The following is a 25,228-nucleotide window of genomic DNA, read 5'->3' on the forward strand; positions in this document are numbered from 1 at the left end:
CTTCAGATTTACTGTATCCCTTGGACCTTCTTATTGACGATGAAACACATAAATTGCATCCGAATCTAATACAAAAGGTACAGTGCTGACTTAAATACAAAAGGACTGACACTCTAACTTACTATGATTTGAACCTCTCCTGTGAGTCCAGTTTTAGATTCCGATGCTACACTTCAGGTTTACTGTATCCCTTGGACCTTCTTATTGACGATGAAACACAGAAATTGCATTCGAATTTAATACAAAAGTCTCAAAGCCGACTAAAGTACAAGAGGACTGACACTCTCACTTTCTATGATTTCAACCTCTCCTGTCAGTCTAGTTTTAGATTCCGATGGTTAACCTCAGGTTTATCGTATCCCTTGGTCCTTCTTATTGACGATGAAACACAGAAATTGCATCTGAATTTAATACCAAAGTCACAATGCCGACATAGGTACAAGAGGAAAGACACTCTAACTTTCTATTATTTGAACCTTTCCTGTGAGTTTAGTTTTAGATTCCGCTGCTGCACATCAGGTTTACTGTAGACCTTATACCTTGTTATTATCGATGAAACACAGAAATTGCATCCGAATTTAATACAAAAGGCACAATGCCTACTTAAGTACAAGACGACTGACACTCTAACTTTCTATGATTTGAACCTCTCCTGTGAGTCCAGTTTTAGATTCCAATGCTTCACTTCAGATTTACTGTATCCCTTGGACCTTCTTATTGACGATGAAACACAAAAATTGCATCCGAATTCAATACAAAAGGCACAATGCCGACTTAAATACAAAAGGACTGACACTCTAACTTTCTATGATTTGAACCTCTCCTGTGAGTCCAGTTTTAGATTCCGATGCTTCACTTCAGGTTTACTGTATCCCTTGGACCTTCTTATTGACGATGAAACACAGATATTGCATCCGAATTAAATGCATCCGAATTTAATACAAAAGTCACAATGCCGACTTAAGTACGAGAGGACTGACACTCTTCCTTTCTATGATTTGAACCTCTCCTGTGAGTCCAGTTTTAGATTCTGATGCTTCACTTCAGGTTTACTGTATCCCTTGGACCTTCTTATTATCGATGAAACACAGAAATTACATCCGAATTTAATACAAAACGCACAATGTTGACTTAAGTACAAGAGGACTGACACTCTAACTTTCTATGATTTGAACCTCTCCTGTGAGTCCAGTTTTAGATTCCAATGCTTCACTTCAGATTTACTGTATCCCTTGGACCTACTTATTGACGATGAAACACAGAAATTGCATCCTAATCTAATACAAAAATGCACAATGCTGACTTAAATACAAAAGGAATGACACTCTAACATTCTATGATTTGAACCTCTCCTGTGAGTAGAGTTTTAGATTCCGATGCTTCACTTCAGATTTACTGTATCCCTTGGACCTTCTTATTGACGATGAAACACAGAAATTGCATCCGAATTTAATACAAAAGTCACAATGCCGACTTAAGTACAAGAGGACTGACACTCTAACTTTCTATGATTTGAACCTCTCCTGTGAGTCCAGTTTTAGATTCCGATGCTTCATTTCAGGTTTACTGTATCCCTTGGACCTTCTTATTGGCGATGAAACACAGAAATTCCATCCGAATTTAATACAATGGTGACAATGCCGACTTAAGTACAAGAGGACTGACACTCTAACTTTCTATGATTTGAACCACTCCTGTGAGTCCAGTTTTCGATTCGGATGCCTCACTTCAGGTTTACTGTATCCCTTGGACCTTCTTACTGACGTTCAAACACAGAAATTGCATCCGAATTTCATACAAAAGTCACAATGCCGACTTAAGTACAAGAGGACTGTCACTCTATCTTTCTATGATTTGAACCTCTCCTGTGAGTCCAGTTTTAGATTCTGATGCTTCACTTCAGGTTTACTGTATCCCTCGGACCTACTTATTGACGATGAAACACTGAAATTGCATCCGAATTTAATACAAAAGTCACAATGCCGACTTAAGTACAAGAGGACTGACACTGTAACTTTCTATGATTTGAACCTCTTCTGTGAGTCCAGTTTTAAATTCCGATGCTTCACTTCAGGTTTACTGTATCCCTTGGACCTTCTTATTAACGATGAAACACAGAAATTGCATCCGAATTTAATACAAATGGCACAATGCCTACTTAAGTACAAGAGGACTGGCACTCTAACTTTCTATGATTTGAACCTCTCCTGTGTCTCCAGGTTTAGATTCCGATGATTCACTTCAGGTTTACTGTATCCCTTGGACCTTCTTATTGATGATGAAACACAGAAATTGCATCCGAATTTAATACAAAAGGCACAATGCCGACTTAAATACAAAAGGACTGACACTCTAACATTCTATGATTTGAACCTCTCCTGTGAGTAGAGTTTTAGATTCCGATACTTCTCTTCAGATTTACTGTAAGCCTTGGACCTTCTTATTGACGATGAAAAACAGAAATTGCATCCGAATTTAATACAAAAATCACAATGCCGACTTAAGTACAAGAGGACTGACACTCTCACTTTCTATGATTTGAATCTCTCCTGTCAGGCCAGTTTTAGATTCCGATGCTTCACTTCAGGTTTACTGTATCCCTTGGTCCTTCTTATTGACGATGAAACATAGAAATTGCATCTGAATTTAATACGAAAGTCACAGTGCCCACTTAAGTACAAGAGGACTGACACTCTAACTTTCTATGATTTGAACCTCTCCTGTGAGTACAGTTTTAGATTCCGATATTTCACTTCAGGTTTACTGTATCCCTTGGACCTTCTTATTGACGATGAAACATAGAAAGTGCATCCGATTTTAATACAAAAGGCACAATGCCGACTTAAGTACGAGAGGACTGACACTGTAACTTTCTATGATTTGAACCTCTCCTGTGAGTCCAGTTTTAGATTCTGATGCTTCACTTCAGGTTTACTGTATCCCTTGGACCTTCTTATTATCGATGAAACACAGAAATTGCATCCGAATTTAATACAAAAGGCACAATGCCTACTTAAGTACAAGAGGACTGACACTCTAACTTTCTACGATTTGAACCTCTCCTGTGAGTCCAGTTTTAGATTCCAATGCTTCACTTCAGATTTACTGTATCCCTTGGACCTTCTTATTGACGATGAAACACAGAAATTGCATCCTAATCTAATACAAAAGGCACAATGCTGACTTAAACACAAAAGGAATGACACTCTAACATTCTATGATTTGAACCTCTCCTGTGAGTAGAGTTTTAGACTCCGATGCTTCACTTCAGATTTACTGTATCCCATGGACCTTCTTATTGACGATGAAACACAGAAATTGCATCCGAATTTAATACAAAAGTCACAATGCCGACTTAAGTACAAGAGTACTGACACTCTAACTTTCTATGATTTGGACCACTCCTGTGAGTCCAGTTTTAGATTCCGATGCTTCATTTCAGGTTTACTGTATCCCTTGGACCTTCTTAATGACGATGAAACACAGAAATTCCATCCGAATTTAATACAATGGTGACAATGCCGACTTAAGTACAAGAGGACTGACACTCTAACTTTCTATGATTTGAACCACTCCTGTGAGTCCAGTTTTCGATTCGGATGCCTCACTTCTGGTTTACTGTATCCCTTGGACCTTCTTACTGACGATCAAACACAGAAATTGCACCCGAATTTCATACAAAAGTCACAATGCCGACTTAAGTACAAGAGGACTGTCACTCTATCTTTCTATGATTTGAACCTCTCCTGTGAGTCCAGTTTTAGATTCTGATGCTTCACTTCAGGTTTACTGTATCCCTCGGACCTACTTATTGACGATGAAACACTGAAATTGCATCCGAATTTAATACAAAAGTCACAATGCCGACTTAAGTACAAGAGGACTGACACTCTAACTTTCTATGATTTGAACCTCTTCTGTGAGTCCAGTTTTAGATTCCGATGCTTCACTTCAGGTTTACTGTATCCATTGGACCTTCTTATTAACGATGAAACACAGAAATTGCATCCGAATTTAATACAAATGGCACAATGCCGACTTAAGTACAAGAGGACTGGCACTCTAACTTTCTATGATTTGAACCTCTCCTGTGTCTCCAGGTTTAGATTCCGATGATTCACTTCAGGTTTACTGTATCCCTTGGACCTTCTAATTGATGATGAAACACAGAAATTGCATCCGAATTTAATACAAAAGGCACAATGCCGACTTAAATACAAAAGGACTGACACTCTAACATTCTATGATTTGAACCTCTCCTGTGAGTAGAGTTTTAGATTCCGATGCTTTACTTCAGATTAACTGTATGCCTTGGACCTTCTTATTGACGATGAAAAACAGAAATTGCATCCGAATTTGATACAAAAATCACAATGCCGACTTAAGTTCAAGAGGACTGACACTCTAACTTTCTATGATTTGAACCTCTCCTGTGAGTCCAGTTTTAGATCCCGATGCTTCATTTCAGGTTTACTGTATCCCTTGGACCTTCTTATTGACGATGAAACACAGAAATTCCATCCGAATTTAATACAATGGTGACAATGCCGACTTAAGTACAAGAGGACTGACACTCTAACTTTCTATGATTTGAACCTCTCCTGTGAGTCCAGTTTTAGATTCTGATGCTTCACTTCAGGTTTACTGTATCCCTTGGACCTTCTTATTATCGATGAAACACAGAAATTGCATCCGAATTTAATACAAAAGGCACAATGCCTACTTAAGTACAAGAGGACTGACACTCTAACTTTCTATGATTTGAACCTCTCCTGTGAGTCCAGTTTTAGATTACAATGCTTCACTTCAGATTTACTGTTTCCCTTGGACCTTCTTATTGACGGTGAAACACAGAAATTGCATCTGAATCTAATACAATAGGCACAGTGCTGACTTAAATACAAAAGGAATGACACTCTAACATTCTATGATTTGAACCTCTCCTGTGAGTAGAGTTTTAGATTCTGATGCTTCACTTCAGATTTACTGTATCCCTTGGACCTTCTTATTGACGATGAAACACAGAAAGTGCATCCGAATTTCATACAAAAGTCACAATGCCGACTTAAGTACAAGAGGACTGACACTCTATCTTTCCATGATTTGAACCTCTCCTGTGTGTCCAGTTTTAGATTCCGATGCTACACTTCAGGTTTACTGTATCCATTGGACCTTCTAATTGACGATGAAACACAGAGGCTGCATCCGAATTTAAAACAAAAGTCACAATGCAGACTTAAGTACAAAATGGACTGACACTCTAACTTTCTATGATTTGAACCTCTCCTGTGAGTCCAGTTTTAGATTTCGATGCTACACTTCGGGTTTACTGTATCCCTTGGACCTTCTTATTGACGATGAAACATAGAAATTGCATTCGAATTTAATACAAAAGTCTCAAAGCCGACTTAAGTACAAGAGGACTGACACTCTCACTGTCTATGATTTGAATCTCTCCTGTCAGGCCAGTTTTAGATTCCGATGCTTCACTTCAGGTTTACTGTATCCCTTGGTCCTTCTTATTGACGATGAAACATAGAAATTGCATCTGAATTTAATACGAAAGTCACAATGCCGACTTAAGTACAAGAGGACTGACACTCTAACTTTCGATGATTTGAACCCCTCCTGTGAGTACAGTTTTAGATTCCGATATTTCACTTCAGGTTTACTGTATCCCTTGGACCTTCTTATTGACGATGAAACATAGAAAGTGCATCCGATTTTAATACAAAAGGCACAATGCCGTCTTAAGTACAAGTGGAATGACACTCTATCTTTCTATGATTTTAACCTCTTCTGTGAGTCCAGTTTTAGATTCCGATGCTTCACTTCAGGTTTACTGTATCCCTTGGACCTTCTTATTAACGATGAAACACAGAAATTGCATCCGAATTTAATACTAAAGGCACAATGCCGACTTAAGTACAAGAGGACTGGCACTCTAACTTTCTATGATTTGAACCTCTCCTGTGTCTCCAGGTTTAGATTCGGATGCTTCACTTCAGGTTTACTGTATCCCTTGGACCTTCTTATTGACGATGAAACACAGAAATTGCATCCGAATTTAATACGAAAGGCACAATGCCGACTTAAATACAAAAGGACTGACACTCTAACTTTCTATGATTTGAACCTCTCCTGTGAGTCCAGTTTTAGATTCCGATGCTTCACTTCAGGTTTACTGTATCCCTTGGACCTTCTTATTGACGATGAAACACAGAAAGTGCATCCGAATTAAATACAAAAGGCACAATGCCGACTTAAGTACACGAGGACTGACACTCTAGCTTTCTATGATTTGAACCTCTCTTGTGACTCCAGTTTTAGAATCCGATGCTTCACTTCAGGTTTACTGTATCCCTTGGACCTTCTTATTAACGATGAAACACAGAAATTGCATCCGAATTTAATACAAAAGTCACAATGCCGACTTCAGTACGAGAGGACTGACACTGTAACTTTCTATGATTTGAGCCTCTCCTGTGAGTCCAGTTTTAGATTCTGATGCTTCACTTCAGGTTTACTGTATCCCTTGGACCTTCTTATCAACGATGAAACACAGAAATTGCATCCGAATTTAATACAAAAGGCACAATGCCTACTTAAGTACAAGAGGACTGACACTCTAACTTTCTATGATTTGAACCTCTCCTGTGAGTCCAGTTTTAGATTCCAATGCTTCACTTCAGATTTACTGTATCCCTTGGACCTTCTTATTGACGATGAAACACAGAAATTGCATCCTAATCTAATACAAAAGGCACAATGCTGACTTAAATACAAAAGGAATGACACTCTAACATTCTATGATTTGAACCTCTCCTGTGAGTAGAGTTTTAGACTCCGATGCTTCACTTCAGATTTACTGTATCCCTTGGACCTTCTTATTGACGATGAAACACAGAAATTGCATCCGAATTTAATACAAAAGTCACAATGCCGACTTAAGTACAAGAGGACTGACACTCTAACTTTCTATGATTTGGACCACTCCTGTGAGTCCAGTTTTAGATTCCGATGCTTCATTTCAGGTTTACTGTATCCCTTGGACCTTCTTATTGACGATGAAACACAGAAATTCCATCCGAATTTAATACAATGGTGACAATGCCGACTTAAGTACAAGAGGACTGACACTCTAACTTTCTATGATTTGAACCGCTCCTGTGAGTCCAGTTTTCGATTCGGATGCCTCACTTCAGGTTTACTGTAGCCCTTGGACCTTCTTACTGACGATCAAACACAGAAATTGCATCTGAATTTCATACAAAAGTCAAAATGCCGACTTAAGTACAAGAGGACTGTCACTCTATCTTTCTATGATTTAAACCTCTCCTGTGAGTCCGGTTTTCGATTCCGATGCTTCACTTCAGGTTTACTGTATCCCTTGGACCTACTTATTGACGATGAAACTCTGAAATTGCATCCGAATTTAATACAAAAGTCAAAATGCCGACTTAAGTACAAAAGGACTGTCACTCTATCTTTCTATGATTTGAACCTCTCCTGTGAGTCCAGTTTTAGATTCCGATGCTGCACATCAGGTTTACTGTATACCTTATACTTTCTTATTGACGATGATGCACAGAAATTGCATCCAAATTTAATACAAAAGGCACAATGCCGACTTAAGTACATGAGGACTGACACTCTAACTTTCTATGGTTTGAACCTCTCCTGTGAGTCCAGTTTAAGATTCCGATGCTTCAATTCAGGTTTACTGTATCCCTTGGATCCTCTTATTGACGATGGACCATAGAAATTGCATCCGATTTTAACACAAAAGGCACAATGCCGACTTAAGTACAAGAGGACTGACACTCTAACTTTCTATCATTTAAACCTCTCTTGTGACTCCAGTTTTACAATCCGATGCTTTACTTCAGGTTTACTGTATCCCTTGGACCTTGTTGTTCACGATGAAACACAGAATTGCATCCGAATTTAATACAAAAGTCACAATGCCGACTTAAGTACAAAAGGACTGACACTCTAACTTTCTATGATTTGAACCTCTCCTGTGCGTCCAGTTTTAGATTCTGTTGCTTCCATTCAGGTTAGCTGTATCCCTTGAACCTTCTTATTAACGACGAAACACAGAAATTGCATCCGAATTTAATACAAATGGCACAATGCCGACTTAAGTACAAGAGGACTGACACTGTAATTTTCTATGATTTGATCCTCTCCTGTGAGTCCAGTTTTAGATTCCGATGCTTCACTTCTGGTTTACTGTATCCCTTGGACCTTCTTATTAACGATGAAACACAGATATTGCATCCGAATTTAATACAAAAGTCACAATGCCGACTTAAGTACAAGAGGACTGACACTCTAATTTTCTATGATTTGAACCTCTCTGTGCGTCCAGTTTTAGATTCCAATGCTTCATTTCAGGTTTACTGTATCCCTTGGACCTTCTTATCGACGATAAAACACAGAAATTGCATTAGAATTTAATACAATGGTCACAATGCTGAATTAGGTACAAGAGGACTGACACTCTAACTTTCTATGATTTGAACCGCTCCTGTGAGTCCAGTTTTCGATTCCGATGCCTCACTTGAGGTTTACTGTATCCCTTGGACCTTCTTATTGACGATGAAACACCGAAAGTGCATCCGAATTTCATACAAAAGTCACAATGCCGAGTTAAGTACAAGGGGACTGACACTCTATATTTCCATGATTTGAACCTCTCCTGTGAGTCCAGTTTTAGATTCCGATGCTACACTTCAGGTTTACTGTATCCCTTGGACCTTCTTATTGACGATGAAACACAGAGACTGCATCCGAATTTAATACAAAAGTCACAATGCCGACTTAAGTACAAAATGGACTGACACTCTAACTTTCTATGATTTGAACCTCTCCTGTGAGTCCAGTTTTAGATTCCGATGCTACACTTCAGGTTTACTGTATCCCTTGGACCTTCTTATTGACGATGAAACACAGACATTGCATTCGAATTTAATACAAAAGTCTCAAAGCCGACTTAAGTACAAGAAGACTGACACTCTCACTTTCTATGATTTGAACCTCTCCTGTCAGTCCAGTTTTAGATTCCGATGCTTCACTTCAGGTTTACTGTATCCCTTGGTCCTTCGTATTGACGATGAAACAAAGAAATTGCATCTGAATTTAATACGAAAGTCACAATGCCGACTTAAGTACAAGAGGACTGACACTCTAACTTTCTATGATTTGAACCCCTCCTGTGAGTACAGTTTTAGATTCCGATATTTCACTTCAGGTTTACTGTATCCTTTGGACCTTCTTATTGACGATGAAACATAGAAAGTGCATCCGATTTTAATACAAAAGGCACAATGCCGACTTAGGTACAAGTGGAATGACACTCTATCTTTCTATGATTTGAACCTCTCCTGTGTGTTTAGTTTTAGATTCCGTTGCTGCACATCAGGTTTACTGTATACCTTATACCTTCTTATTGACGATGATGCACAGAAATTGCATCCGAATTTGTCACAAAAGGCACAATGCCGACTTAAGTACAAGAGGACTGACACTCTAACTTTCTATGGTTTGAACCTCTCCTGTGAGTCCAGTTTTAGATTCCGATGCTTTACTTCAGGTTTACTGTATACCTTGAACCTTCTTATTAAGGACGAAACACAGAAATTGCATCCGAATTTAATACAAAAGTCACAATGCCGACTTAAGTACAAAAGGACTGACACTCTAACTTTCTGTGATTTGAACCCCTCCTGTGAGTCCAGTTTTAGTTTCCGATACTTCACTTCAGGTATACTGTATCCCCTGGAGCTTCTTATAGACGATGAAACACAGAAATTGCATCCCAATTTAATACAAAAGTCACTATGCCGACTGTAGTACAAGAGGACTGACCATCTAACTTTCTATCATTTGAACCTCTCCTGTGAGTCCAGTTTTAGATTCCGATGCTCCACTCCAGGTTTACTGTATCCCTTGGACCTCCTTATTGACGATGATACACAGAAATTGCATCCGAATTTAATACAAAAGGCACAATGCCGACTTAAGTACAAGAGGACTGACACTCTAACTTTCTATGATTTGAACCTCTCCTGTGTGTCCAGGTTTAGATTCCGATGCTTCACTTCAGGTTTACTGTATACCTTGGACCTTCTTATTGACGATGAAACACAGAAATTGCATCCGAATTTAATACAAAGGGCACAATGCCGACTTAAATACAAAAGGACTGACACTCTAACTTTCTATTATTTGAACCTCTCCTGTCAGTCCAGTTTTAGATTCCGATGCTTCACTTCAGGTTTACTGTATCCCTTGGACCTAGTTATTGACGATGAAATACAGAAATTGCATCCGAATTTAATACAAAAGTCACAATGCCGACTTAAATACAAATGGACTGGCACTCTAACTTTCTATGATTTGAACCTCTCCTGTGAGTCCAGTTTTAGATTCCGATGCTTCACTTCAGGTTTACTGTATCCCTTGAACCTTCTTATTGGCGATGAAACACAGAAATTGCATCCGAATTTAATCCAAAAGGCACAATGCTGACTTCAGTACAAGTCGACTTACACATTAAATTTCTATGATTTCAACCTCTCCTGTGAGTCCTGTTTTAGATTACGATGCTTCACTTCAGGTTTACTGTATCCCTTAAACCTTCTTATTAACGATGAAACACAGAAATAGCATCCGAATTTAATACAAAAAGCACAATGCCGACTTACGTACAAGAGGACTGACTCTCTAAATTTCTATGATTTGAACCTCTCCTGTGAGCCCAGTTTTAGATTCCGATGCTTCACTTCAGGTTTACTGTATCCCTTGGACCTTCTTATTAACGATGAAACACAGAAATTGCATCCGAATTTAATACAAAAGTCACAATGCCGACTTAAATACAAATGGACTGACACTCTAACATTCTCTGATTTGAACCTCTCCTGTGTGTCCAGTATTAGATTCCGTTGCTGCAAGTCAGATTTACTGTATACCTTATACCTTCTTATTGACGATGAAACACAGATATTGCATCCGAATTTAGTACAAAAATACACAATGCCGACTTACGTACAAGAGGACTGACACTCTAACATTCTATGATTTGAACCTCTCCTGTTAGCCCAGTTTTAGATTCCGATGCTTCACTTCAGGTTTACTGTATCCCTTAGTCCTTCTTATTGACGATGAAACACAGTTATTGCATATGAATTTAATACAAAAGTCACAATGCCGGCTTAAGTACAAGAGGATTGACACTCTAACTTTCTATGATACGTACCCCTCCTGTGAGTCCAGTTTAAAATTCTGATACCTCACTTCAGTTTTACTGTATCCCTTGGACCTTCTTATTGACGATGAAACACAGAAATTGCATCCGAATTTAATACAAAAGTCAAAATATTAACTTAAGTACAAGAGGACTGACACTCTAACTTTTTATGATATTAACCTCTCCTGTGAGTCCAGTTTGAAATTCCGATGCTTCACTTCAGGTTTACTGTATACCTTGGACCTTCTTATCGACGATGAAGCACAGAAATTGCATGGGAATTAATTTCAAAGGGCATAATTTCGATTTAAGTACAAGAGGACTGACTCTCTAACTTCCTATGATTTTAAATTCTCCTGTGAGTCCAGTTTTAGATTCCGATGCTTCACTTCAGGTTAACTGTATCCCTTGGACCTTCTTATTATCGATGAGACACAGAAATTGCATCCGAATTAAATACAAAAGTCACAATGCCGACTTAAGTACAAGAGGACTGACACTCTAACTATCTGTGATTTGAACCTCTTCTGTGAGTCCAGTTTTAGATTCCGATGCTTCACTTCAGGTTCACTGTATCCCTTGGACCTTCTTATTAACGATGAGACACAGAAATTGCATCCGAATTTAATACAAGAGGCACAATGCCGACTTAAGTACTAGAGGACTGACACTCTAACTTTCTATGATTTGAACCTCTCCTGTGTCTCCAGGTTTAGATTCGGAAGCTTCACTTCAGGTTTACTGTATCCCTTGGACCTTCTTATTGACGATGAAACACAGAAATTGCATCCGAATTTAATATAAAAAGCAGAATGCCGATTTAAATACAAAAGGACTCATACTCTAACTTTCTATGATTTGAACCTCTCCTGTGAGTCCAGTTTTAGATTCCGATGCTTCACTTCAGGTTTACTGTATCCCTCGGACCTTCTTATTGACGATGAAACACAGATATTGCATCCGAATTAAATACAAAAGGCACAATGCCGACTTAAGTACAAGAGGACTGACACTCTATCTTTCTATGATTTGAACCTGTCTTGTGACTCCAGTTTTAGAATCCGATGCTTCACTTCAGGTTTACTGTATCCCTTGGACCTTCTTATTAACGATGAAGCACAGAAATTGCATCAGAATTTAATACAAAATTCACAATGCCGACTTATGTACGAGAGGACTGACACTCTAACTTTCTATGATTTGAACCTCTCCTGGGAGTCCAGTTTTAGATTCCGATGCTTCACTTCAGGTTTACTGTATCCCTTGGACCTTCTTATTATCGATGAAACACAGAAATTGCATCCGAATTTAATCCAAAAGGCACAATGCCGACTTAAGTACAAGAGGACTGACACTCTAACTTTCTATGATTAGAACCTCTCCTGTGAGTCCAGTTTTAGATTCCAATGCTTCACTTCAGATTTACTGTATCCCTTGGACCTTCTTATTGACGATGAAACACAGAAATTGCATCCGAATCTAATACAAAAGGCACAATGCTGACTTAAATACAAAAGGAATGACACTCTAACATTCTATGATTTGAACCTCTCCTGTGAGTAAAGTTTTAGATTCCGATGCTTCACTTTAGATTTACTGTATCCCTTGGACCTTCTTATTGACGATGAAACACAGAAATTGCATCCGAATTTAGTACAAAAGTCACAATGCCGACTTAAGTACAAGAGGACTGACACTCTAACTTTCTATGGTTTGAGCCTCTCCTGTGGGTCCAGTTTTAGATTCCGATGCTTCATTTCAGGTTTACTGTATCCCTTGGACCTTGTTATTGACGATGAAACACAGATATTGCATCCGAATTTAATACAATGGTGACAATGCCGACTTAACTACAAGAGGACTGACACTCTAGCTTTCTAAGATTTGAACCGCTCCTGTGAGTCCAGTTTTCGATTCCGATGCCTCGCTTCAGGTTTACTGTATCTGTTGGACCTTCTTACTGACGATCAAACACAGAAATTGCATCCGAATTTCATACAAAGCTCACAATGCCGACTTAAGTACAAGAGGACTGTCACTCTATCTTTCTATGGTTTGAACCTCTTCTGTGAGTCCAGTTTTCGATTCCGATGCTTCACTTCAGGTTTACTGTATCCCTTGGACCTTCTTATTGACGATGAAACACTGAAATTGCATCCGAATTTAATACAAAAGTCACAATGCCGACTTATGTACAAGAGGACTGTCACTCTATCTTTCTATGATTTGAAGTTCTCCTGTGAGTCCAGTTTTAGATTCCGATGCTTCACTTCAGGTTTACTGTATCCCTTGGTCCTTCTTATTGACGATGAAACACAGAAATTGCATCTGAATTTAATACAAAAGTCACAATGCCGACTTAAGTACAAGAGGACTGACACTCTAACTTTCTATGATTTGAACCCCTCCTGTGAGTCCAGTTTTAGATTCCGATACTTCACTTCAGGTTTACTGTATCCCTTGGTCCTTCTTATTGACGATGAAACACAGAAATTGCATCTGAATTTAATACAAAAGTCACAATGACGACTTAAGTACAAGAGGACTGACACTCTAACTTTCTATGATTTGAACCCCTCCTGTGAGTCCAGTTTTAGATTCCGATTCGTCACTTCAGGTTTACTGTATCCCTTGAACCTTCTTATTGACGATGAAACACAGAAATTGCATCCGAATTTAATACAAAAGGCACAATGCCGACTTAAATACAAAAGGACTCACACTCTAACTTTCTATGATTTGAACCTCTCCTGTGAGTCCAGTTTTAGATTCCGATGCTTCACTTCAGGTTTACTGTATCCCTTGGACCTTCTTATTGACGATGAAACACAGATATTGCATCCGAATGAAATACAAAAGGCACAATGCCGACTTAAGTACAAGAGGACTGACACTCTATCTTTCTATGATTTGAACCTCTCTTGTGACTCCAGTTTTAGAATCCGATGCTTCACTTCAGGTATACTGTATCCCTTGGACCTTCTTATTAACGATGAAACACAGAAATTGCATCCGAATTTAATACAAAAGTCACAATGCCGACTCATGTACGAGAGGACTGACACTCTAACTTTCTATGATTTGAACCTCTCCTGTGAGTCCAGTTTTAGATTCCGATGCTTCACTTCAGGTTTACTGCATCCCTTGGACCTTCTTATTATCGATGAAACACAGAATTTCATACGAATTTAATACAAAAGGCACAATGCCGACTTAACTACAAAAGGACTGACACTCTAACTTTCTATGATATGAGCCTCTCCTGTGAGTCCAGTTTTAGATTCCGATGCTTCATTTCAGGTTTACTGTATCCCTTGGACCTTCTTATTGACGATGAAACACAGAAATTGCATCTGAATTTAATACAAAAGTCACAATGCCGACTTAAGTACAAGAGGACTGACACTCTAACTTTCTATGATTTGAACCCCTTCTGTGAGTCCAGTTTTAGATTCCTATTCTTCACTTCAGGTTTACTGTATCCCTTGGACCTTCTTATTGACGATGAAACATAGAAAGTGCATTCGATTTTAATACAAAAGGCACAATGCCGACTTAAGTACAAGAGGAAAGACACTCTAAGTTTCTATGATTTGAACTTCTCCTGTGAGTTTAGTTTTAGATTCCGCTGCTGCACATCAGGTTGACTGTATACCTTATACCTTCTTATTGACGATGATGCACAGAAATTGCATCCAAATTTAATACAAAAGGCACAATGCCGACTTAAGTACAAAAGGACTGACACTCTAACTTTCTATGATTTGAACCTCTCCTGTGAGTCCAGTTTTAGATTCCGTTGCTTCCATTCAGGTTAGCTGTATCCCTTGAACCTTCTTATTAACGACGAAACACAGAAATAGCATCCGAATTTAATACAAATGGCACAATGCCGACTTAAGTACGAGAGGACTGACAATCTAATTTTCTATGATTTGATCCTCTCCTGTGAGTCCAGTTTTAGATTCCCATGCTTCACTTCTGGTTTACTGTATCCCTTGGACCTTCTTATTAACGATGAAACACAGATATTGCATCCGAATTTAATACAAAAGTCACAATGTCGACTTAAGTACAAGGGGACTGACACTCTAATTTTCTATGATTTGAACCTCTCCTGTGAGTCCAGTTTTAGATTCCAATGCTTTATTTCAGGTTTACTGTATCCCTTGGACCCTCTTATTGACGATGAAACACAGAATTTGCATCCGAATTTAATACAATGGTCACAATGCCGAATTAGGTACAAGAGGACTGACACTCTAACTTTCTATGATTTGAACCGCTCCTGTGAGTCCAGTTTTCGATTCCGATGCCTCACTTGAGGTTTACTGTATCCCTTGGACCTTCTTATTGACGATGAAACACAGAAAGTGCATCCGAATTTCATACAAAAGTCACAATGCCGACTTAAGTACAAGAAGACTGACACTCTATCTTTCTATGATTTGATCCTCTCCTGTGAGTCCAGTTTTCGATTCCGATGCTTCACGTCAGGTTTACTGTATCCCTTGGACCTTCTTATTGACGATGAAACACAGAGACTGCATCCGAATTTAATACAAAAGTCACAATGCCGACTTAAGTACAAAATGGACTGACACTCTAACTTTCTATGATTTGAACCTCTCCTGTGAGTCCAGGTTTAGATTCCGATGCTACAATTCAGGTTTACTGTATCCCTTGGACCTTCTTATTGACGATGATACATAGAAATTGCATTCGAATTTAATACAAAAGGCTCAAAGCCGACTTAAGTACAAGAGGACTGACACTCTCACTTTCTATGATTTGAACCTCTCCTGTCAGTCCAGTTTTAGATTCCGATGCTTCACTTCAGGTTTATTGTATCCCTTGATCCTTCTTATTGACGATGAAACATAGAAATTGCATCTGAATTTTAATACGAAAGTCACAATGCCGACATAAGTACAAGAGGACTGACACTCTAACTTTCTATGATTTGAACCCCTCCCGTGAGTACAGTTTTAGATTCCGATACTTCACATCAGGTTTACTGTATCCCTTGGACCTTCTTATTGGCGATGAAACATAGAAAGTGCATCCGATTTTAATACAAAAGGCACAATGCCGACTTAAGTACAAGTGGAATGACATTCTAACTTTCTATGATTTGAACCTCTCCTGTGTGTTTAGTTTTAGATTCCGTTGCTGCACATCAGGTTTACTGTATACCTTATACCTTCTTATTGACGATGATGCACAGAAATTGCATCCGAATTTAATACAATTGTCACAATGCCGACTTAAGTACTAGAGGACTGACACTCTAACCTTCTATGATTTGAACCTCTCCCGTGAGTCCTGTTTTAGATTCCGATGTTGCACTTCAGGTTTACTGTATCCCTTGGACCTTCTTATTGACGACGAAACACAGAAATTGCATTCGAATTTAATACAAAAAACTCAAAGCCGACTTAAGTACAAGAGGACTGACACTCTAACTTTCTATGATTTGAACCTCCCTGTGAGTCCAGTTTTGGAAACCGATGCTTCACTTTTGGTTTACTATATCCCTTGTACCTTCTTATTGACGATGAAGCACAGAAATTGCATCCGAATTTAATACAAATGTCACAATGCCGACTTAACTACAAGAGGACTGACACTCTATCTTTCTATGATTTGAACCTCTCCTGTGAGTCCAGTTTTAGATTCCGATGCTTCACTTCAGGTTTACTGTATCCCTTGGACTTTCTTATTAACGATGAAACGCAGATATAGCATCCGAATTTAATCCAAAAGGCACAATGCCGACTTAAGTACAAGAGGACTGCCACTCTAACTGTCTATGATTTGAACCTCTCCTGTGAGTCCAGTTTTAGATACCGATGCTTCATTTCAGGTTTACTGTATCCCTTGGACCTTCCTATTGACGATGAAACACAGAAATTGCATCCGAATTTAATACAATGGTCACAATGCCGACTTAAGTACAAGAGGACTGACACTCTAACTTTCTATGATTTGAACCGCTCCTGTGAGTCCAGTTTTCGATTCCGATGCCTCACTTCAGGTTTACTGTATCCCTTGGAGCTTCTTATTGACGATCAAACACAGAAATTGCATCCGAATTTCATACAAAAGTCACAATGCCGACTTATGTACAAGAGGACTGTCACTCTATCTTTCTATGATTTGAAGTTCTCCTGTGACTCCAGTTTTAGATTCCGATGCTTCACTTCAGGTTTACTGTATCCCTTGGACCTTCTTATTGGCGATGAAACATAGAAAGTGCATCCGATTTTAATACAAAAGGCACAATGCTGACTTAAGTACAAGTGGAATGACATTCTAACTTTCTATGATTTGAACCTCTCCTGTGTGTTTAGTTTTAGATTCCGTTGCTGCACATCAGGTTTACTGTATACCTTATACCTTCTTATTGACGATGATGCACAGAAATTGCATCCGAATTTAATACAATTGTCACAATGCCGACTTAAGTACAAGAGGACTGACACTCTAACTTTCTATGATTTGAACCGCTCCTGTGAGTCCAGTTTTCGATTCCGATGCCTCACTTCAGGTTTACTGTATCCCTTGGACCTTCTTATTATCGATGAAACACAGAAATTGCATCCGAATTTAATCCAAAAGGCACAATGCCGACTTAAGTACAAGAGGACTGACACTCTAACTTTCTATGATTAGAACCTCTCCTGTGAGTCCAGTTTTAGATTCCAATGCTTCACTTCAGATTTACTGTATCCCTTGGACCTTCTTATTGACGATGAAACACAGAAATTGCATCCGAATCTAATACAAAAGGCACAATGCTGACTTAAATACAAAAGGAATGACACTCTAACATTCTATGATTTGAACCTCTCCTGTGAGTAAAGTTTTAGATTCCGATGCTTCACTTTAGATTTACTGTATCCCTTGGACCTTTTTATTGACGATGAAACACAGAAATTGCATCCGAATTTAGTACAAAAGTCACAATGCCGACTTAAGTACAAGAGGACTGACACTCTAACTTTCTATGGTTTGAGCCTCTCCTGTGAGTCCAGTTTTAGATTCCGATGCTTCATTTCAGGTTTACTGTATCCCTTGGACCTTGTTATTGACGATGAAACACAGATATTGCATCCGAATTTAATACAATGGTGACAATGCCGACTTAACTACAAGAGGACTGACACTCTAGCTTTCTAAGATTTGAACCGTTCCTGTGAGTCCAGTTTTCGATTCCGATGCCTCACTTCAGGTTTACTGTATCCGTTGGACCTTCTTACTGACGATCAAACACAGAAATTGCATCCGAATTTCATACAAAGCTCACAATGCCGACTTAAGTACAAGAGGACTGTCACTCTATCTTTCTATGGTTTGAACCTCTTCTGTGAGTCCAGTTTTCGATTCCGATGCTTCACTTCAGGTTTACTGTATCCCTTGGACCTTCTTATTGACGATGAAACACTGAAATTGCATCCGAATTTAATACAAAAGTCACAATGCCGACTTATGTACAAGAGGACTGTCACTCTATCTTTCTATGATTTGAAGTTCTCCTGTGAGTCCAGTTTTAGATTCCGATGCTTCACTTCAGGTTTACTGTATCCCTTGGTCCTTCTTATTGACGATGAAACACAGAAATTGCATCTGAATTTAATACAAAAGTCACAATGCCGACTTAAGTACAAGAGGACTGACACTCTAACTTTCTATGATTTGAACCCCTCCTGTGAGTCCAGTTTTAGATTCCGATACTTCACTTCAGGTTTACTGTATCCCTTGGTCCTTCTTATTGACGATGAAACACAGAAATTGCATCTGAATTTAATACAAAAGTCACAATGACGACTTAAGTACAAGAGGACTGACACTCTAACTTTCTATGATTTGAACCCCTCCTGTGAGTCCAGTTTTAGATTCCGATACGTCACTTCAGGTTTACTGTATCCCTTGAACCTTCTTATTGACGATGAAACACAGAAATTGCATCCGAATTTAATACAAAAGGCACAATGCCGACTTAAATACAAAAGGACTCACACTCTAACTTTCTATGATTTGAACCTCTCCTGTGAGTCCAGTTTTAGATTCCGATGCTTCACTTCAGGTTTACTGTATCCCTTGGACCTTCTTATTGACGATGAAGCACAGATATTGCATCCGAATGAAATACAAAAGGCACAATGCCGACATAAGTACAAGAGGACTGACACTCTATCTTTCTATGATTTGAACCTCTCTTGTGACTCCAGTTTTAGAATCCGATGCTTCACTTCAGGTATACTGTATCCCTTGGACCTTCTTATTAACGATGAAACACAGAAATTGCATCCGAATTTAATACAAAAGTCACAATGCCGACTCATGTACGAGAGGACTGACACTCTAACTTTCTATGATTTGAACCTCTCCTGTGAGTCCAGTTTTAGATTCCGATGCTTCACTTCAGGTTTACTGCATCCCTTGGACCTTCTTATTATCGATGAAACACAGAATTTCATACGAATTTAATACAAAAGGCACAATGCCGACTTAACTACAAAAGGACTGACACTCTAACTATCTATGATATGAGCCTCTCCTGTGAGTCCAGTTTTAGATTCCGATGCTTCATTTCAGGTTTACTGTATCCCGTGGACCTTCTTATTGACGATGAAACACAGAAATTGCATCTGAATTTAATACAAAAGTCACAATGCCGACTTAAGTACAAGAGGACTGACACTCTAACTTTCTATGATTTGAACCCCTTCTGTGAGTCCAGTTTTAGATTCCTATTCTTCACTTCAGGTTTACTGTATCCCTTGGACCTTCTTATTGACGATGAAACAAAGAAAGTGCATTCGATTTTAATACAAAAGGCACAATGCCGACTTAAGTACAAGAGGAAAGACACTCTAAGTTTCTATGATTTGAACTTCTCCTGTGAGTTTAGTTTTAGATTCCGCTGCTGCACATCAGGTTGACTGTATACCTTATAACTTCTTATTGACGATGATGCACAGAAATTGCAACCAAATTTAATACAAAAGGCACAATGCCGACTTAAGTACAAAAGGACTGACACTCTAACTTTCTATGATTTGAACCTCTCCTGTGAGTCCAGTTTTAGATTCCGTTGCTTCCATTCAGGTTAGCTGTATCCCTTGAACCTTCTTATTAACGACGAAACACAGAAATAGCATCCGAATTTAATACAAATGGCACAATGCCGACTTAAGTACGAGAGGACTGACAATCTAATTTTCTATGATTTGATCCTCTCCTGTGAGTCCAGTTTTAGATTCCCATGCTTCACTTCTGGTTTACTGTATCCCTTGGACCTTCTTATTAACGATGAAACACAGATATTGCATCCGAATTTAATACAAAAGTCACAATGTCGACTTAAGTACAAGGGGACTGACACTCTAATTTTCTATGATTTGAACCTCTCCTGTGAGTCCAGTTTTAGATTCCAATGCTTTATTTCAGGTTTACTGTATCCCTTGGACCCTCTTATTGACGATGAAACACAGAATTTGCATCCGAATTTAATACAATGGTCACAATGCCGAATTAGGTACAAGAGGACTGACACTCTAACTTTCTATGATTTGAACCGCTCCTGTGAGTCCAGTTTTCGATTCCGATGCCTCACTTGAGGTTTACTGTATCCCTTGGACCTTCTTATTGACGATGAAACACAGAAAGTGCATCCGAATTTCATACAAAAGTCACAATGCCGACTTAAGTACAAGACGACTGACACTCTATCTTTCTATGATTTGATCCTCTCCTGTGAGTCCAGTTTTCGATTCCGATGCATCACGTCAGGTTTACTGTATCCCTTGGACCTTCTTATTGACGATGAAACACAGAGACTGCATCCGAATTTAATACAAAAGTCACAATGCCGACTTAAGTACAAAATGGACTGACACTCTAACTTTCTATGATTTGAACCTCTCCTGTGAGTCCAGGTTTAGATTCCGATGCTACACTTCAGGTTTACTGTATTCCTTGGACCTTCTTATTGACGATGATACATAGAAATTGCATTCGAATTTAATACAAAAGTCTCAAAGCCGACTTAAGTACAAGAGGACTGACACTCTCACTTTCTATGATTTGAACCTCTCCTGTCAGTCCAGTTTTAGATTCCGATGCTTCACTTCAGGTTTATTGTATCCCTTGATCCTTCTTATTGACGATGAAACATAGAAATTGCATCTGAATTTTAATACGAAAGTCACAATGCCGACATAAGTACAAGAGGACTGACACTCTAACTTTCTATGATTTGAACCCCTCCCGTGAGTACAGTTTTAGATTCCGATACTTCACATCAGGTTTACTGTATCCCTTGGACCTTCTTATTGGCGATGAAACATAGAAAGTGCATCCGATTTTAATACAAAAGGCACAATGCCGACTTAAGTACAAGTGGAATGACATTCTAACTTTCTATGATTTGAACCTCTCCTGTGTGTTAAGTTTTAGATTCCGTTGCTGCACATCAGGTTTACTGTATACCTTATACCTTCTTATTGACGATGATGCACAGAAATTGCATCCGAATTTAATACAATTGTCACAATGCCGACTTAAGTACTAGAGGACTGACACTCTAACCTTCTATGATTTGAACCTCTCCCGTGAGTCCTGTTTTAGATTCCGATGTTGCACTTCAGGTTTACTGTATCCCTTGGACCTTCTTATTGACGACGAAACACAGAAATTGCATTCGAATTTAATACAAAAAACTCAAAGCCGACTTAAGTACAAGAGGACTGACACTCTAACTTTCTATGATTTGAACCTCCCTGTGAGTCCAGTTTTGGAAACCGATGCTTCACTTTTGGTTTACTATATCCCTTGTACCTTCTTATTGACGATGAAGCACAGAAATTGCATCCGAATTTAATACAAATGTCACAATGCCGACTTAACTACAAGAGGACTGACACTCTATCTTTCTATGATTTGAACCTCTCCTGTGAGTCCAGTTTTAGATTCCGATGCTTCACTTCAGGTTTACTGTATCCCTTGGACTTTCTTATTAACGATGAAACGCAGATATAGCATCCGAATTTAATCCAAAAGGCACAATGCCGACTTAAGTACAAGAGGACTGCCACTCTAACTGTCTATGATTTGAACCTCTCCTGTGAGTCCAGTTTTAGATACCGATGCTTCATTTCAGGTTTACTGTATCCCTTTTACCTTCCTATTGACGATGAAACACAGAAATTGCATCCGAATTTAATACAATGGTCACAATGCCGACTTAAGTACAAGAGGACTGACACTCTAACTTTCTATGATTTGAACCGCTCCTGTGAGTCCTGTTTTCGATTCCGATGCCTCACTTCAGGTTTACTGTATCCCTTGGAGCTTCTTATTGACGATCAAACACAGAAATTGCATCCGAATTTCATACAAAAGTCACAATGCCGACTTATGTACAAGAGGACTGTCACTCTATCTTTCTATGATTTGAAGTTCTCCTGTGACTCCAGTTTTAGATTCCGATGCTTCACTTCAGGTTTACTGTATCCCTTGGACCTTCTTATTGGCGATGAAACATAGAAAGTGCATCCGATTTTAATACAAAAGGCACAATGCTGACTTAAGTACAAGTGGAATGACATTCTAACTTTCTATGATTTGAACCTCTCCTGTGTGTTTAGTTTTAGATTCCGTTGCTGCACATCAGGTTTACTGTAAACCTTGGCCCTTCTTATTGACGATGATGCACAGAAATTGCATCCGAATTTAATACAATTGTCACAATGCCGACTTAAGTACAAGAGGACTGACACTCTAACTTTCTATGATTTGAACCGCTCCTGTGAGTCCAGTTTTCGATTCCGATGCCTCACTTCAGGTTTACTGTATCCCTTGGACCTTCTTATTATCGATGAAACACAGAAATTGCATCCGAATTTAATCCAAAAGGCACAATGCCGACTTAAGTACAAGAGGACTGACACTCTAACTTTCTATGATTAGAACCTCTCCTGTGAGTCCAGTTTTAGATTCCAATGCTTCACTTCAGATTTACTGTATCCCTTGGACCTTCTTATTGACGATGAAACACAGAAATTGCATCCGAATCTAATACAAAAGGCACAATGCTGACTTAAATACAAAAGGAATGACACTCTAACATTCTATGATTTGAACCTCTCCTGTGAGTAAAGTTTTAGATTCCGATGCTTCACTTTAGATTTACTGTATCCCTTGGACCTTTTTATTGACGATGAAACACAGAAATTGCATCCGAATTTAGTACAAAAGTCACAATGCCGACTTAAGTACAAGAGGACTGACACTCTAACTTTCTATGGTTTGAGCCTCTCCTGTGAGTCCAGTTTTAGATTCCGATGCTTCATTTCAGGTTTACTGTATCCCTTGGACCTTGTTATTGACGATGATACACAGATATTGCATCCGAATTTAATACAATGGTGACAATGCCGACTTAACTACAAGAGGACTGACACTCTAGCTTTCTAAGATTTGAACCGTTCCTGTGAGTCCAGTTTTCGATTCCGATGCCTCACTTCAGGTTTACTGTATCCGTTGGACCTTCTTACTGACGATCAAACACAGAAATTGCATCCGAATTTCATACAAAGCTCACAATGCCGACTTAAGTACAAGAGGACTGTCACTCTATCTTTCTATGGTTTGAACCTCTTCTGTGAGTCCAGTTTTCGATTCCGATGCTTCACTTCAGGTTTACTGTATCCCTTGGACCTTCTTATTGACGATGAAACACTGAAATTGCATCCGAATTTAATACAAAAGTCACAATGCCGACTTATGTACAAGAGGACTGTCACTCTATCTTTCTATGATTTGAAGTTCTCCTGTGAGTCCAGTTTTAGATTCCGATGCTTCACTTCAGGTTTACTGTATCCCTTGGTCCTTCTTATTGACGATGAAACACAGAAATTGCATCTGAATTTAATACAAAAGTCACAATGCCGACTTAAGTACAAGAGGACTGACACTCTAACTTTCTATGATTTGAACCCCTCCTGTGAGTCCAGTTTTAGATTCCGATACTTCACTTCAGGTTTACTGTATCCCTTGGTCCTTCTTATTGACGATGAAACACAGAAATTGCATCTGAATTTAATACAAAAGTCACAATGACGACTTAAGTACAAGAGGACTGACACTCTAACTTTCTATGATTTGAACCCCTCCTGTGAGTCCAGTTTTAGAATCCGATACGTCACTTCAGGTTTACTGTATCCCTTGAACCTTCTTATTGACGATGAAACACAGAAATTGCATCCGAATTTAATACAAAAGGCACAATGCCGACTTAAATACAAAAGGACTCACACTCTAACTTTCTATGATTTGAACCTCTCCTGTGAGTCCAGTTTTAGATTCCGATGCTTCACTTCAGGTTTACTGTATCCCTTGGACCTTCTTATTGACGATGAAGCACAGATATTGCATCCGAATGAAATACAAAAGGCACAATGCCGACATAAGTACAAGAGGACTGACACTCTATCTTTCTATGATTTGAACCTCTCTTGTGACTCCAGTTTTAGAATCCGATGCTTCACTTCAGGTATACTGTATCCCTTGGACCTTCTTATTAACGATGAAACAAAGAAATTGCATCCGAATTTAATACAAAAGTCACAATGCCGACTCATGTACGAGAGGACTGACACTCTAACTTTCTATGATTTGAACCTCTCCTGTGAGTCCAGTTTTAGATTCCGATGCTTCACTTCAGGTTTACTGCATCCCTTGGACCTTCTTATTATCGATGAAACACAGAATTTCATACGAATTTAATACAAAAGGCACAATGCCGACTTAACTACAAAAGGACTGACACTCTAACTATCTATGATATGAGCCTCTCCTGTGAGTCCAGTTTTAGATTCCGATGCTTCATTTCAGGTTTACTGTATCCCGTGGACCTTCTTATTGACGATGAAACACAGAAATTGCATCTGAATTTAATACAAA

The sequence above is a fragment of the Schistocerca americana genome, chromosome 10, assembly GCF_021461395.2.
Source record: "Schistocerca americana isolate TAMUIC-IGC-003095 chromosome 10, iqSchAmer2.1, whole genome shotgun sequence".
In the NCBI taxonomy this organism is placed as follows: Eukaryota; Metazoa; Arthropoda; class Insecta; order Orthoptera; family Acrididae; genus Schistocerca; species Schistocerca americana.